The 16,909-nt window shown below is 44.2% G+C and overlaps 1 protein-coding gene across 3 annotated transcripts in view; it reads left to right on the forward strand.

Moving 5' to 3' along the window:
• RFT1 (RFT1 homolog) overlaps nt 1-16,909 on the forward strand; it is a 79,634-nt gene that overhangs the window by 50,650 nt on the left and 12,075 nt on the right. The gene's annotated exons all lie outside the window — the stretch shown is intronic.

A 16,909-nucleotide genomic window follows, 5' to 3' on the forward strand; every position in this document is an offset into this window, starting at 1 on the left:
GACAGCAGGAATTGTCGTTATCAGCATCAGAAAACAGCCTCGAGATTGTTTGCCCTGATGTTTCCTGCTGAGGATGGGATGCCGGATTAATCTTCTGCTTTAGTGAATTACTTGTTAATCCACAGCAATTTTGGCCAAAATCTCCATATGACTTTGTGAACTAATGACCTTGTTGCCACTGTGGCAGAAGGATGTTGTAAAAAAATCGTGCTTGTCTTTTTTAGAGGCATCACATGGGGAAAAAAAAAAAGCTTGGGGGGAGGTTGGCAACATATTAAATTTAGCCACCAGCCAAATTCTTTTGGAGCCAGAAAAATCTGTGTTTTCTTTCTTAATTATTGGTCTTTTTTGGATTTGGGGTACAGAGGTATTCCTAATTTTCATATATTTTTGCTTTTCTTTACTCTCCCTTTCTCTTTCTCTGTCTCTCTCTCCCTCTCTGCTTCGCTCCATTCCTTCCAGTCTCTCTAGATCACCCCAGGAAGGGGGGGGGGAGGTGAGAGGGGCAGCCCTTGAATGTGGTGCCTCTGCTTGGGCCTGGACTACTGTAGTAGTTTATCTTGGGGCACTGGAGCAGCAGGAGGGCAACAGGTGTCAAGCTTTAGGTGCCTGGGTGATTTGGTGCCTGCCTCTGGTTGTGAGCACATAAGCAGGGAGCCCAACTTTCAAACCTATCCATGGTAGAACATTTACACACATAGGTGGACTTGTGGAGCTGCACAGTTCATAAAATACACACATGGTTCTGCTCCAAAAGTACGCACGTATGTTTTAGTATGCGCAAATATTTCCCATGCAAGAAAGCGCATACTTCCTCTACTTATTTTATAAATATTTGCACGTATATTCTAGGTGTGTAAGAAAATATAACTTGTACATGTAATAACTCCGATTTAAATGTGGAGGCAAGAAATGTATAAAGTACATGCATGTAGGGGGTAATTTTCAAAAGGATTTACATACTTGAAATTGGGTTTTACGCCCATAAATGCACTTTATGTATGTAAGTGGGCTTTTGAAAACTGCTACAATATATGCTATTGAATTGTCAATAGGTTTTACATGCGTAAGTACATTTTAAAAGTCACATTTTAAAAGCCCAGTACCTCAGTAATTAGGGGATGTGTGAATAAGTTGGGTTTGTGTGCGCCAAGCAGGTATACGCATGTATCTCCCGCAGTGCGCACATCTGCAAAGTTTTTTAAAAGAGGTGTGGTCTGGGCAGGGTGTAGGCGCTTTGAGGCATGAACCAGAAATGTGCACATAAATAATTATGCACCTGGGTGCACATCCAGATCAGCTTCCGCGTAAGTTTACTTCTACTGTGGAGGAGGTGTAAGTTATAAAATAAAGAGAAATAGGACATTCCTGTTCATACCCCAGATCAGTCCAGACAAGTGCATTTTGCATCCCTACCAGCAGATGGAGGCAGAGAACTAAAAACTTTTCAGGCACTGCTACTTAATAAAAGTGCCACCTGCAGACCCTTTGTATTTCTCTGTCTCCAGCAGATGGAGAGATGCAAACCTGCATGTATAGTTAAAAAAAAAAAAAAAAAAAAAAGTAGATTAGGGTAATTGAAGAAGAAAAGAAGAGCTGCCTAAGGTGCTAGGTTCCTTTGTGGGCCATCCCTCAGGATGAGCCGGGTGAGCGTGGAATGGTGATCACTGTGCTGCTTTAGCCCGCAACATCCAGGGTTAAGAAAGACAGGGCTCCTGGTTCCCTCCTTTCCCTAAAGGCTCCTTCCCTGAGGATTCAGCCACCACCCACCAGCAGGAAAATATTTTATTCTTATTTGTTTTTTGTTAGCTGGACTGCTGTGCTGCCTGTACCTTTAAAAAATAAATAAGGCAGACTAGAGAGAAAGCAGGTGCTTCCAGTAGACCCGCGACCGGGTGTTTAGTCGCAGGCCGCTGGGCCGGGGACAGGAGTTTTTTCAGTGCTAGGCTGCCGTTTTGGGTATTTTTTCCCAGGGAACTCGGCCCACCGTGTTTGGAGAGTTGCCATGGCGGGAGACAGACCGTGCCGCGTGTTTCCCCCTCCCCCTCATGGCGCCGATGTCGGAACGCACCAAAAGTTGCAGAGCTTGCGGCAACACTTGATGGCGGCTTAACAAGGCCGTGTGTTGTTCAGACTGTGCCGTGGGGAGGAAAGGAACCTTGTCAGGACAGTCATCCAACAGGAGGGCTACCCGTTCACAGAGCCTTATAATGGGGGCCTCTGGGGAAGATTTTGTGGCAAGAATTAGACTGCACAGGCCATGATGCAGGGGCCAGCTCAGGATTCCCCTTCCCCTCTTTCTGGTGATGCAGGCCGGAGCTGAAGATCAGAGGGTGGAAACTTTTTGAACTTGCCTGAGGTGGAAGACAGTAAGGGAGAAGAATTCTCCAAAGAGTTTGTTTTGCTCATGCACAAAGCCCTTTTGGCCAGAAGGGGTGAAGGGACTAAATAGTTTCTAACCCAAAAAGGACAGCCCAATCCTAAGAAGACTAAAAGGTCTCCAATTAGACATTCGGGGACCCTCCTCTGCCAATTAGGGCTCAATCACCCAGATGGGGATTTGGAATCAGATGCCTCAGATGAACAGTTGGACGATCTAAATGAGGATTGGGCAGATGTGAACCCTGGGGTTAATCAGGGGATGAGTCTGTGGATCGCGAGCTAGGAGGGAACCAGGACAAGTCTGGAGATTTTTCCGAGTCTAAGGAGCTCCCTATTGCAGAGGGGGATGAAGAGTGATCCGTCTTTTCCATAAGGAATAGTTGAAGCCGCTTATTCCTCACATCTTGAAGGAGCTGGGAGTGAAGGTTCTATATGAGGATTCGGATGATGAAGGAGTAGAGGTTCTGGACAGTCTTCAGGGTCCTCCCACGGCTTTCCCTTTACCTAAGAAGGCAAAGAAATTGGTGGACAAGGAGTGGAATGCACCAGAAACTGGGCTAAAGGTGGCAAGGGCGATGGCAAGGTAATATCCCTTAACTGAGGTTGTCTTACAGCTCTTGACTTTGCCCAAGGTAGATGCCTCAGTGTCAGCAGTCAACAAGAAAACCACCATTTCGGTGGTGGGGTCAGCTGCGCTGAAAAATGTCCAGGATCGAAAGCTGGAGATCCAGTTAAAAAGGGTGCTTGAGGTCTTGGCCTTAAGCCTACGTGCAGCCATCTGTGGTAGTCTAATGCAGAGGACCTGTTTGCGATGGGTGCAGAAGTCTCAAGAGAAAGTGGGAGACTCAGAGGAAGATGCTCAAATGGCGGTTCAGTAAGAAGCTGGAATTGCATATGTGGCAGATGCATTGTATAATTTGATAAGGACCTCGGCCAGGAGTATGGTGTTGACGGTATTGGCCCGTTGTTTTCTGTGGTTACGCAATTGGTCAGCAGACATGTGGTCCAAGTCTGAACTCTATAATCTTCTCTTTAAGGGGAAACTGCTTTTTGGGGAAGATCTGGAGCAGTTAATGAAGCAGTTGGGAGAGTCAAAAGGAAATGGGCTGCCTGAGGATAAGAAGAACAGGAAGTCTTTTCCAGCACGTCGCATTTTAGGGAGGTGAGGCATTTTCGTCCCAACAAAGGTTCTTCATCCGTGCGGAAGTTAGGTTCCGGGAGGCAGCAATCCTTTTGGGGGTCCCGAAGACCAGCTAGGGATGGGGCCAGCCAAGGGGCTGCAAGAAGTAAAGCCTCTCACTGAAGCCAAGTTGGTCACTCTCCTGAAGAGCAGCCCCAGCGCGACCGGGTGTGCATACTGTGCATTTGCAAGGGGCGGCAATCCCGGGGGTGGGGGGGCCGGCGGCGGAGTTCAACTCATTGGCAGCTAAAGAAGGAGAAAGGCCGCCAGCGGGGTGAGCTCTGCCGGTGGCCTCTCTCCTTCTTCAGCCACCAGCGGCCTATGGCCTCTCTCCTTCTTTGCCACCAGCGGGTATTCTTAAATGGGCAAATCTCTGCCATTATCAATTTTTATTTCTAATAAAGTCTGGGTCCAGTGGAAGCAGTAAGCAGCTGCCTAGAGTGATGGTGATGGCATGGCTTCTCCTCCTTTTCGCCTGTGTGGCTGGAAATGCTGGGTCTGCGTGGCGGGAAGAAGCAGCAGATAGACTGGCGCACACCCCACTGGGCCATCACAACAACAACAGAATCAGCTCTGCCGATGTGAAGTTGTTTGTTTATTTATATTGATTTATAGACCGATATTCTGGTTATCAATCATACCGGTTTACAACCCAAATAAATTAAGTTAAATAAATGTGAAACATGTACATAATTTAAAATAAACAATCATACACTAATACAGCATAGCAAATAAACAATAAAATACAATTAATAATTATCAAATTAAAATTAAAACAAGTTAAAGAAATAATAAAATAGAATAAAAAGCAATAAGATAAGAAAGTAAAATAATAGGAGGAAGAGCAGTGACAACAGCGGCCCCCTTTGGCGCAGGAAGCAGAGCAGCAGCAGCCTTCAAGACCTCAAAAAAGAGGAAAAGTCCCGACTGCCAGGGGGACTGAAGGAGGAGGCTGCTGCTGTGCTTATGACGGGGAGTGGGCAGGAAGTGAGTGAGAGAGCGCGGGCTTATATGTATGTGTCTGAGAGCATGCCTGGGTGTTTGTGTCTAGCTGTTGGAGCATTTCTGTGAGAACGTCTCTGTGAGAGCATATATATGTGTGTGTCAACGTGAGAGAGAGCGCATGTGTGTGTCAATGTGAGAGAGAGCGTGTGTGTGTCAATGTGAGAGAGAGCGTGTGTGTGTCAATGTGAGAGAGAGCGCGTGTGTGTCAATGTGACAGAGAGCACGTGTGTGTGTGTTGTAGCGCCAGCGATGAGGAAGGATAGAAGCCGCAGGCTGCCGGTGGCAGCTGAAAGAGAGACCCTTGTTTTTGCTTGCACGTACCCACGCACAACTTCCACTCCCCCAAAGCAGGAAGGCTGTTGGGCCATGATAGAGCTCATCCCACCATGGCCCGATGACAATAGGAAGCCCTGTATATATATGTGTGAGTGAGAACCTGTATGTGGCTGTGTGAGAGCATGTGTGTGTGGCTGTGAGAGCCTGTCTGTATGAGTACATGTGTGTGTGTGTGTGTGTCTGTATGACAGCCTGTGTCTATGTTTGCGCATGTGTGTGTGTGTGTGTGTGTGTGTATGAGAGCCTGTGTGTGTGTCTCTGTGAGATCCTATGTGCTTGTGAATGTGTCTGTGAGAGCCTGTGTGTGGGTCTGTGAATGTTTGTCTGCCTGTTAGAGCCTATGTGTCACTTATAGGCTCTCACAGGCACACACACATACATAATGTATCTGTGAGGGAGAAGGAGCCTGTGTATTTGAGAGAGAGAATGTGTGAGAGAATAAATGTGTTGTTGTGCGTGTGTGTGAGGGAGAAGATAAAATTCGTACAGCCCTACCTCCCCCAAGCCACAATGATCTCAGGGTGACTGGAAATCAAAAGATCCCAGATATGGAGAGCAGGAGATTTTAAATCCTTATTAGTTTTAATTATTGGGTGTAATTTGATGTTTCTGCTCTTTTGAAATATTTAGTTTTTGAGGGGGAAATAGAAAATTTTTCTCATTATTGGATTTTTTTTTTTTAATTTTTTTTTTTCCAATTTTCAAAATACAGCAAGTATTATCTTACTTACAGAAAAAAGAAATACAATATGTTAACATAGAGAAAAAGAGAACCTCCATTTACCCAATGCCGAAACCTTTCTATTTAAGCTTCTAAGTTACATAATGCATTCCTCCATTGAAGAAACTATATCGTTGGGGACAGAAAACTAGGGAAGTGCAAAATTACATAAACATACTTGCATGTAACAAGCTTAACGTAACAGGGTACCCACACTTTAATTGTTCCAAATTAAGGCTTAACTACAGAGGGAACTATTACCCTCCTAGCGTTGAGAAAGGATTTTAACTGTTCAGGATATTGGAAAGCATATATATCTTTCGCAGACTTTACAACGCATTTACACGGGTATTTTAAAACATAAGAAAAACCCATTTCTATTACTTGAGATCTCATTACAAGAAACTCACGTCTCCTGTTTTGTGTAATAGGTGCATAATCTGGGAACACATGTATCGGTGCCCCGCGAAACTGACTCTGGATATTTCTAAAATATCGTTTCATTATCTCATTGAGATCTTTTTCAACTATAAAGGATACCATTAATGTAGCTGTTTCATAATATTCCATTGTTGAATCTTCTAAAAATCTTGTTAAATTCCCTTCATTAACATTTTCATTTGCCTGCAAGAAATTCCTATTTCTATTTGAAGTAGGTAAATAATACAATTTATTAACTAGAGGTATTTCTCCTTCTTGGAATTTCAGATTTTCAACAAAGTACTTTTTTAAGGTAATAAATGGAAGTTTACCAACAATTTTTGGGAAATTTAAAAATCTCAGGTTTAAATGTCTGGAGAAATTTTCCATAAATTCCAACCTCCTTGAAATTGTAGTGATATCCTTTATGATCTTAACGTTACATTCCTGATTTTTCTTTAATTCAGCCTCCATTACTGCGAGTTTTGGCTTTATTTCTTCTAACTGGTTTTCACACAGTTCTACTTTCTGTTCTACGTTTTCCATATTGTCCTGATAGTTTCCAATTGCATTCACCAGCGCTGCCATAATATCCCAGATAGCTTCTAAAGTTATTTTCTCTGGCTTAGTAGGCATTTGAAAACGGGGTCTCAAAAACTCACCCGTTTTTAATACCGGTGATATTCCAGCCAGTTGAATCTCCCTCTGCGATGTCGAAACTGCTTCTCTCAAGAATTCTTTGTCCTCATTTCCAATCGGTGTCGATACGGGGGGCACAGCCAAATTTCCTGCCCCTGAAGTTCCGGGGACCTCTGAATCTTGCTTCGGCGTTTCGGCTTCCACTGCCCTCTGACCTTCCTGCGCCGAGCTCTCCAGCACCACGTCATGTACCTGCGACTCGGCGGTCTCCGGACGGGATGGGGAGAAGGCAATCTCGGGTTTCCTTGGAACAGGGGGGCTGAGAGTCACATCTCCTGGAGAGGCCAGCGCTTCCTCGATGGCTCCCTCAACGGAGTTCGCTCCCCCAACTTCAGGTACCTTCAAAGACGCGTAGGTGGTAATTAAATGTTGAGCGGCCATAAGCTCTGTATCTGAGGGAAAGATACGGAGCTTGCCCTTTCGTTTCACCGGCATCTTTTGCAAGAAATTGTTCAAACTGCGGAGCTCAGCGTTTATGCGTCTGCTTACGCCGCCATCTTGCCCCCTATTATCCTTTGATTATCCTTTGATTATTGGATTTTTTATTCATCATATGTTTCAAAATATTTTATTGGTGTGTGGGAAATTTTGGATACTATTATTCATTAACTGGTTTGAAATATTTATTCTCATAGGACAAGCAGGATGGTAGTCCTCACATATGGGTGACATCATCAGGATGGAGCCCAATCATGGAAAACTTCTATCAAAGTTTCCAGAACTTTGACTGGCCCCTACTGGGCATGCCCAACATGGCACTAACCCTGCAGCCAGCAGGGGTCTCCCTTCAGTCTTCTTTTTTCCACGCAGCAGTAGCCTCGCGGTTTAGGAGCTCTGAAGAGATTCCTGACAGGAATTTTCCTCACGGAGTTAATTAAACTTAAATTGCCCCACAGGGGTCCCTCCTCTAACTTTTCTCAGACCGCGGTACTCCGGTAAGTTTTTTGACCGTCTTTTGTCGATTACCATCGAGTTTGGCCCTCGCGGCCTACTGGCCATCGACCGTACCACGGCTCGATTGTTTTCGATGGCCATGGCGTCGGGGTTTTGTCTGTGCCCAGACTGTACTTGTACCATGTCCATCACAGACCCTCATGGAGTCTGTGTAATGTGTTTAGGCCGTGAGCATGATGTCCTGACTTGCACCAAATGTGCCCTCATGACACCAAAAGGTCGCAAAGCCAGAATGGAGAAGATGGGACTCCTCTTCCATGCTCACACCCCGACGTCATCGGAACCGGTACCGTTGAAGTCGCACCAGCATCGACCACCGTCCGGTGACCGTCCGCCATCGATGTCTTCATGGCCATCGACTCCCGTTACTTCCCCTCAAAATCGAGGAGATCGTAGGGAGAAACATCGCCATCGGCATCGTAAGTCTCGGACCGTCGAGGGAGCAAAATCATCGACCTCACCACCGTCCGAGCCACCATCGAAGAAGCCCCGCCCAGGAATGGCACCGACCATTCCTGCGACTGGGACATCGAGGCCACCCTCACCCGATCGGGGTTTGGGAGTCGCGATTCCGCTTGTAAAGGTGGTCCCTCCGACTGTGCCTCCGCCTCCCTCTTCCGTCATGGAGCCGGGGCTGCTTGCTCCAGGTCTCCTGGAAGAACTGGACCGGCTGATCCAGGAGGCCATCGACAAGGCGATGCAAAGGCTCCAGGTTCCTCCGGCACCGAGAATGGAACCGGTCACTGACCCGATGACAGCAGCGCTGGCACTGCTGCTATCCCGAATGGAGGCGCTCATGACCGCCTTTCCACCGGTGATTCCCGGGTCTCCGATGGCTCCGGTGCGCTCCCTGTTGACAGCTTCATCGGGAGGAGAAACACCGTTCTGCATTCCTCCTTCGGGAGTACTGCCTTAGCCATCGATGCCAATTTGTCCCTCGCCACCGATTCATTCATCGGGAGTGATACGCACATCGGTGCCATCGATGCCTTCGATACCGGCACCGATGCCTTCCAGGCCATCCACGGTGCCCCCGGCGATTCCTTCGATTTTCTCGGAGCCTCAGCCGGGGCCTTCGGGTATCCAACCTCCTTCTCGTCCTACAGGTCAGTCTGCTGATCCTTATGACACCTGGGGTGATGATACTTCCACAGACACCAATGACTTACCTTCACCTCCCTCTCCTACTGAAAGTAGAAAGCGTTCTCCTCTATAGGACCTTTCTTTCATTAATTTTGTGAAGGAAATGTCAGAATTGGTCCCTTTTCAGCTTCAGACGGAGCAGGATGATAGGCACCAAATGATGGAGCTCCTCCAATTCCTGGATGCCCCTAAAGTGATCACTTCTAGTCACATTCATCAAGTTCTTCTTGACCTCCTCAAAAAGAACTGGGAAAACCCTGGATCCGTTGCCCCAGTCCATAGAAAAGCTGACACTACCTATTTAGTACAGTCAGCCCTCGGCTTTCAAAAATCTCAGCTCGACCAGCACTCAGTGGTGGTGGAATCGGCTCAAAAGAAAGCAAAAAGGATGAAGCCTCACTCATCTACCCCTCCTGTTAAGGAACACAAGTTCTTAGACAATATTGGTTGACGAGTATTCAAAGCGGCCATGCTCATCTCCAGAATTGCTGCTTACCAGCTGTATATAACCCAATACAATAGGGTCATTTTGAAGCAGATACAGGACTTCTCTGAAACCCTGCCTGACCAATTCCAACAACAGCTTCAAATCCTTGTCAACAAGGGGTTTGAGGCAGGAAAGCATGAGATAAGAACAGCTTACGATATCTTCGACACCTCTACTAGAGTGTCTGCAGCTGCCATTTCGGCAAGACGATGGGCCTGGCTCAAATCTTCTGACTTTCGCCCAGAAGTACAAGACAGGCTATCTGACCTGCCACGTGTAGGAGACAATCTGTTCGGTGAACAGATCCAGCAAATAGTGGCTGAATTAAAGGACCATCATGAGACCCTTAAACAGCTCTCATCGATACCTTCCGACTTCCCCTCAAGACAAACCTTTAGGAAGGGCTCTAAGAAGTCATTCTTCTGTCCAAGGAAGTACTATCCTCCACTAGCAAGGTCCCGAACTATGAGGCCTTCTCAAAAACCTCAGCCTCGCCAGGCCCGAAAACAAAAGCCGCAAGCAGTATCCCAGCCGGGGCCTGCTTCAGGTTTTTGAATTTCACTTTGAGAGCAGCAGCCTGATTCCTCTGCCAAGCATACCAGTGGGAGGTCGATTGTGCCACTTTCACAGCATGTGGCAATCAATCACAACCGACCAATGGGTGCTAGCAATCATGGCTCAGGGTTACCACATAAACTTTCTTGCTCTTCCACCGGACTCACCACCTCTGCACGCATGGAGAGTATCCGACCATTCTGTCCTTCTGGAGCAGGAGGTTTCCCTTCTTCTCCAGTTAAGAGCAATAGAACCCGTCACTCTCTCGCAACAAGGCCTAGGGTTCTATTCCCGATACTTTTTGATCCCCAAGAAATCCGGGGGAGTTCGTCCAATTCTGGACCTACGTGCTCTCAACAAGTACCTACAGCGAGAAAAGTTCAAGATGGTAACCTTATTTATTTTTATTATTTATTTATTTATTTAAAGCTTTTCTATACCGGCATTCATGATGCAATCATATCATGCCGATTTACAGATAACAGGGAGTGCAATAACTATGTACTTTTAACCAGTGCTGAAGAAGTAAAAGTTACAATATAACAAGGTTGATGAAACTGGGGGAGGAAGGAGACAGGATAGACATGAATTATATAAACCTTGGGCTCGCTTCTACCTCTTCTGCAAAGAGGAGACTGGCTCTGCTCTCTGGACCTTCAGGACACATACACACACATTGTAATAACTCCAGCTCATCGCAAGTACCTCAGGTTTTTAGTAGGCCCAAAGCACTATCAATACCACATGCTTCCCTTCGGCCTAGCATCGGCACCACGAGTCTTTACCAAATGTCTTGTGGTTGTCGCAGCTTTTCTCAGGAAAGAAGGTGTTCACGTCTACCCCTATCTTGACGACTGGTTAATCAGGGCCCCAACCCAGCAAGCTGCTCGGTCATCCCTCAGTTTGTCCCTACACACTCTAATTTCTCTAGGATTTCTTGTCAATTACGAAAAATCCTATTTAGTCCCATCTCAAACCGTGTCGTTCATTGGGGCAGACTTGGACACCTTGCAGGCAAAAGCCTTTCTACCTCAACAACGAGCGTTAACTCTTGTGTCTCTCGCTCACCAGTTGCAGTCTCAGCATACAGCAACAGCTCACCAATTCCTCATCCTTTTAGGACACATGGCGTCCTCAGTCCATGTCACACCAATGGCCTTCTCATAAATGCGCAATCCTTAACCAAAAAATACATGTTAATATCAGACATACTACAAGAAAAGAACCCCGATTTCATCGCTATAACAGAAACATGGTTCAAAAATACCGATCAAGTCCTATTGAACCAAATAGACAGCAGTGCATATGACACATTCTCAATCCCTCGCAAGCACCATAGAGGAGGAGGGCTACTCCTCATTATAAAAAAACATTTCTCAGTGAAAGTGATCCCACACAATCTCCCAAAACAATTTGAATTATCTCTCTTTGAATCGCAAAACCTACAAATATGCCTAGTACACTGCCCACCCAAGCTTCTAGATAACAATATCTCCCCACTACTGGAATTCCTAATAACAAACAGCATGAAAAAACCGACCATAATCCTTGGCGACTTCAATCTTCACACAGACACAAATCCCAGATCGCAAAATTGCCAAACCCTACTAGACATGCTAACAAGTCTAAATTGCATCCTACAAGTGAACAACCCCACACACAAAGCTGGACACACACTGGATCTGATTTTCACTAATAACTATTTCTCAGACACATCTATAACATACAGTCCAGTCCCCTGGTCTGATCACTACCTCTTACAATGCAATACGAAAGCGAACTTCAACAACTCCACAAAAACAAACGAACCGCAACAAGCCTTCAGATACAGACCACCCCTCCAAACCAACCTTCTCCAACAAGAACTTGGAAAACAACTTGCAAATTTGGACCTCTCAAATATAAACAATGCTATCCATTCCTGGTTCCAAATTACAGAGGACACTGCTAATACTATAAACCCTGAGAAATTCAAAAAGCTAAAAAAATCACAGAGAACTACGCAACCCATGGTTCACCTCTCAACTAAAAAACATGAAATCCAACCTTAGGAAATGTGAAAAAGAGTGGCAAAAAGACAAATGTCCCACGACGCTGCAGAGATATCGCACGAATCTAGCCGCTTATAAAAAAATGATTTTAAACACTAAACGTGATTACTACAGTCAAAAGATCAAGAACTCCTCCAATAACACCAAATCCCTTTACAACATAGTAAACAACCCCATTTCTGAAAACATCAACCCCAACCCAACTGAATCCAAAAATTTGAGCAAAGGCTTAGCTATGTTCTTCAAGAACAAAATAACCAAAATAACAGATGCTTTCAACAACTCCTCGATTGAAGAAAACCAAATATCTACATCAAATACAGCAACATGGTCTAACTTTGAACCGATATCCGCCATGGAAGCAGAAAAAATGTTAAGAAAAATAAACCCAGCTCGCCATGACCTAGACACCATCCCCACGCGAGAGCTAAAGGAAATTGCTCATTCCATAGCCCCAACAGTAGCAGCAATTATTAACAAATCTCTCGAAGAAGGGGAGCTACCAGTAAAGTTAAAAATAGCAACAATCAGACCAATTCTGAAAAGAAAGAACCTGAATCCAGACGACCTGAACAACTACCGCCCAATATCAAACCTACCCCTACTTGCGAAAATGACCGAGAAAGCAGTCCTAAAACAACTCAATGAATACCTCGAGAACTACAAAATTCTACATCCCACCCAACACGGCTTCAGGAAAAACCTCAGCACGGAAACTCTTCTGCTCAACCTATCCAACAACATACTAAGAGGATCTGATAACAAAATTGGTCACATACTCATCCTTCTCGACCTTTCCGCGGCATTTGACACAGTTGATCACAAAAAGCTAATTTCCAGTCTAGCTAACATAGGGCTATCAGGCAAAACTCTTGACTGGTTCACTTCTTATCTAAAAGACAGATATTTCAAAGTCTCCATCAACAACAACGCATCAGAAACCATCCCCTTGGAAACAGGAGTATCACAAGGGTCCGCTCTTTCGGCCACACTCTTTAACATCTATCTTCTTCCCCTATGCCAACTCCTATCAAGCCTAGGCATCACTTACTACATGTATGCTGACGACATACAACTCCTCATTCCAATTACTTCCACCACCGAAGATGCTCTGTTACGAGCTACCTCTCACCTTGGTTCGATCAAAAATATGCTAAACCACCTAAAATTATGTCTTAACATGAGCAAAACTGAATGCATCTTAATCGAAAGAAAAAACTCTGGGCCCAAAACCAACTCATCCTTCCAAGTAGATAACATCCACATTCAACTTAAAGACAACGTAAAAGACCTCGGAATTTGGATTGACAGTGAACTAACTTCAAAAAACACATCTCAAAGACAAAGGAAGGTTTCCACAAACTCCAAATACTTAAACACCTTAAACCGATGCTTCATCAACAAGATTTCAGAACAGTCTTACAATCTCTCATCTTCACCAGCTTTGACTACTGCAACTCTCTTGATAGGTCTACCCAAAGTGACCTTAAAACCACTTCAACTACTACAGAACGCAGCAGCAAGAGTACTAACCGGCAAAAAGAAATCAGAACACATCACACCCATATTCAACAGCCTACACTGGCTTCCAGTTGATAAAAGAATCGAATTCAAAATTCTTACAGTCCTACACAACGCAATTTACAAAACAGATAACACGGCCCTTGACAATGTCATACATATTCAAAGATCGCAACGTACAACCAGTAAATTACAGCTAGAAATACCATCACTCCCACTAGCCAAGCTATCCACCACAAGGAACAGAGCCATATCCATTGCTGGTCCAAAATTATGGAACTCACTACCAGTGCACTTGAGCTCACAAAGCAACATTAAGTCATTTAAAAAAGAGCTCAAAACATGGATATTTAGCCAAACATTCAAAGATGGTTTTGCTTAATCTCTCATAACATAACATAACTGACCCCATGTATAACCTTTATCGGATATGCAACGGAATAACTAAGACTATGACAAAAACGTTTTCAAGTTACAAATTACATGGTTAGGTTACATATATTCCCTGTATTAATATCTGATATTTTTTGCTTGTATCAAGTTTAGTTTAATGATGCCTAAGTTTCTCCGTTCTTTGTTAATTGTAATAAGTTGTTAGAATTGGAAACCGGAGTGAAGGCTGCTAGCTATACCTCGGTATAAAAAAACTTTTAAATAAATAAATAAATATTGTGGGCTCTATATTAGCTTGAGTACAGGTCAATACTGAGGGGACTGTAGGTGGCACTCTCGGTTAAGTAGCATTGCCTGAAAAGTTTTTTTAGTTCTCTGCCTCTGTCTGCTGGTATGGATGCAAATCCCACTTGTCTGGATTGATCTGTGGTATTACAGGAACGAAAGTCAGCAGGTAAGAACCAATTTTCCTATCTGCGGGGTTTTAAGAGTCGGGGCTAACTGAGGGGAGTGAAGAAAAATAAACTAGCGGGTTTGGAGGACCTACCCCTTAACTGGGCAAACTGGGGACGAACTGGTTTAACTGGCAATGGCGTTGGTGCGCACCCCTTTTAAAATCCCCTGATTTACACAGTACAAGTGGGATTTGCGCACGCCCACTTAAAATTTGGCTACATGCGCACGACCAGACTATTTTATAACATGCGCGCATATGTGGTTTGAAAGTTAAAAAGTCATGGGATAGGAGGCGATGTCCTTTCGTGGATTACAAATTGGTTAAAAGACAGGAAACAGAGAGTAGGATTAAATGGTCAATTTTCTCAGTGGAAAAGGGTAAACAGTGGAGTGCCTCAGGGATCTGTACTTGGACCGGTGCTTTTCAATATATATATATAAATGATCTGGAAAGGAATAAGACGAGTGAGGTTATCAAATTTGCGGATGATACAAAATTATTAAGAGTAGTTAAATCACAAGTGGATTGTGATACATTACAGGAGGACCTTGCAAGACTGGAAGATTGGGGCATCCAAATGGCAGATGAAATTTAATGTGGACAAGTGCAAGGTGTTGCATATAGGGAAAAATAACCCTTGCTGTAGTTACACAATGTTAGGTTCCATATTAGGAGCTACCACCCAGGAAAAAGATCTAGGCATCATAGTGGATAATACTTTAAAATCGTCGACTCAGTGTGCTGCAGCAGTCAAAAAAGCAAACAGAATGTTAGGAATTATTAGGAAGAGAATGGTTAATAAAACGGAAAATGTCATAATGCCTCTATATCGCTCCATGGTGAGACTGCACCTTGAATACTGTGTACAATTCTGGTCGCCGCATCTCAAAAAAGATATAGTTGCGATGGAGAAGGTACAGAGAAGGGCAACCAAAATGATAAAGGGGATGGAACAGCTCCCCTATGAGGAAAGGCTGAAGAGGTTAGGGCTGTTCAGCTTGGAGAAGAGACGGCTGAGGAGGGGTATAATAGAGGTCTTTAAGATCATGAGAGGTCTTGAACGAGTAGATGTGAATTGGTTATTTACACTTTCGAATAATAGAAGGACTAGGGGGCATTCCATGAAGTTAGCAAGTAGCACATTTAAGACTAATCTGAGAAAATTATTTTTCACTCAAGGCACAATAAAGCTCTGGAATTTGTTGCCAGAGGATGTGGTTAGTGCAGTTAGTGTAGCTGGGTTCAAAAAAGGTTTGGCTAAGTTCTTGGAAGAGAAGTCCATTAACGGCTATTAATCAAATTTACTTAGGGAATAGCCACTGCTATTAATTGCATCAGTGGCATGGGATCTTCTTAGTGTTTGGGTAATTGCCAGGTTCTTGTGGCATGGTTTGGCCTCTGTTGGAAACAGGATGCTGAGCTTGATGGACCCTTGGTTTGACCCAGTATGGCAATTTCTTATGTTCTAACTTTCATACCATCCATGCACATAAATAGGCTTTTGAAAAATGCTGCGATATATGCTACTTTTATGTGCGTAAATCCTTTTGAAAATTACCCTCGTACCGGTTTGCAAAAATCTGTGTGCATATTTGAAATCACCAGTTGGTTGATACCTCTCCCAGTTCAGCCAGTCCATCTTCAGTTCACCCAGACTTCCCACCCAAAAACTGCAGCCAATGGATAAGTCCAATTTCACGTGCGACAGTCTATAAGCAGGAGTAAAAGCGTACAAATAAGTTTGGTAACATATACTTGTATATCTTTTACAAAATAGTAACTACCATGCATACTTCTGAACCATGGTTTGGAACGCCCTTTTTTCCACCAGTAAAATGAATGCCCAAAATGAAAAATACATGCATCTTCTCAATATTTATAAAATAGCATATACCCAAGTACATGCTGTTTACTTGCAGATATGCTAATTTATACATGAAAACCCATTGAAAATTTACTTCATAGGATCTACCAGCTTACTGACTTTGTTTAAATGCTATGAAACCTTTTCTTTTAGTAGTTGAAGAAATATTTTAAGTTGATTTGCCAACAGACGAATGATTACAGCATGGGGTAATAATGCTAAGTGAGACCTTTTATGAGAAGTGGGCACCTTGGAGCAAAGCTCAAACATTGCTGGCTGAAGCTCAAGTCTTGCATCTGCAGATACCATTTTCTATTCCTCAGCAGGGAAGAGCTATGGTGGAGTGAGAATTCATTCACTTCTAATAAGATGTGACTGCCTGGTTGACCAATAAATTTAGACTCAAGTGATTCTCCAGAATTATATGTAAATGTGAAGTTACAGCTGCTTCTGGGAGCATCAGCTTTGTACCAGTACAAGAGCAATTGGTGATGCAAGCTGTTCACTACTATTCATCATGGGTGGTGGGATGAGCAGACATTAGTAATACAACTTCTGGTGGCATAATAATTTTTAGTAGCAGTAGGATCCTCATGTTCAGGGTAAGATTGCTGGATAAAATTTACTGGCCAGGCATTTTCACCTGTCTCCTTTGCTCCTTTCAGTGCCAGGACTGCTTGACTCTACTGAGCTGTTGTAATGAACGAACAAAATGGGGCCACTCTAAAATGCCTAGGAGGG

Source organism: Rhinatrema bivittatum, chromosome 4 (genome assembly GCF_901001135.1).
Source record: "Rhinatrema bivittatum chromosome 4, aRhiBiv1.1, whole genome shotgun sequence".
NCBI classification, from domain to species: domain Eukaryota; kingdom Metazoa; phylum Chordata; class Amphibia; order Gymnophiona; family Rhinatrematidae; genus Rhinatrema; species Rhinatrema bivittatum.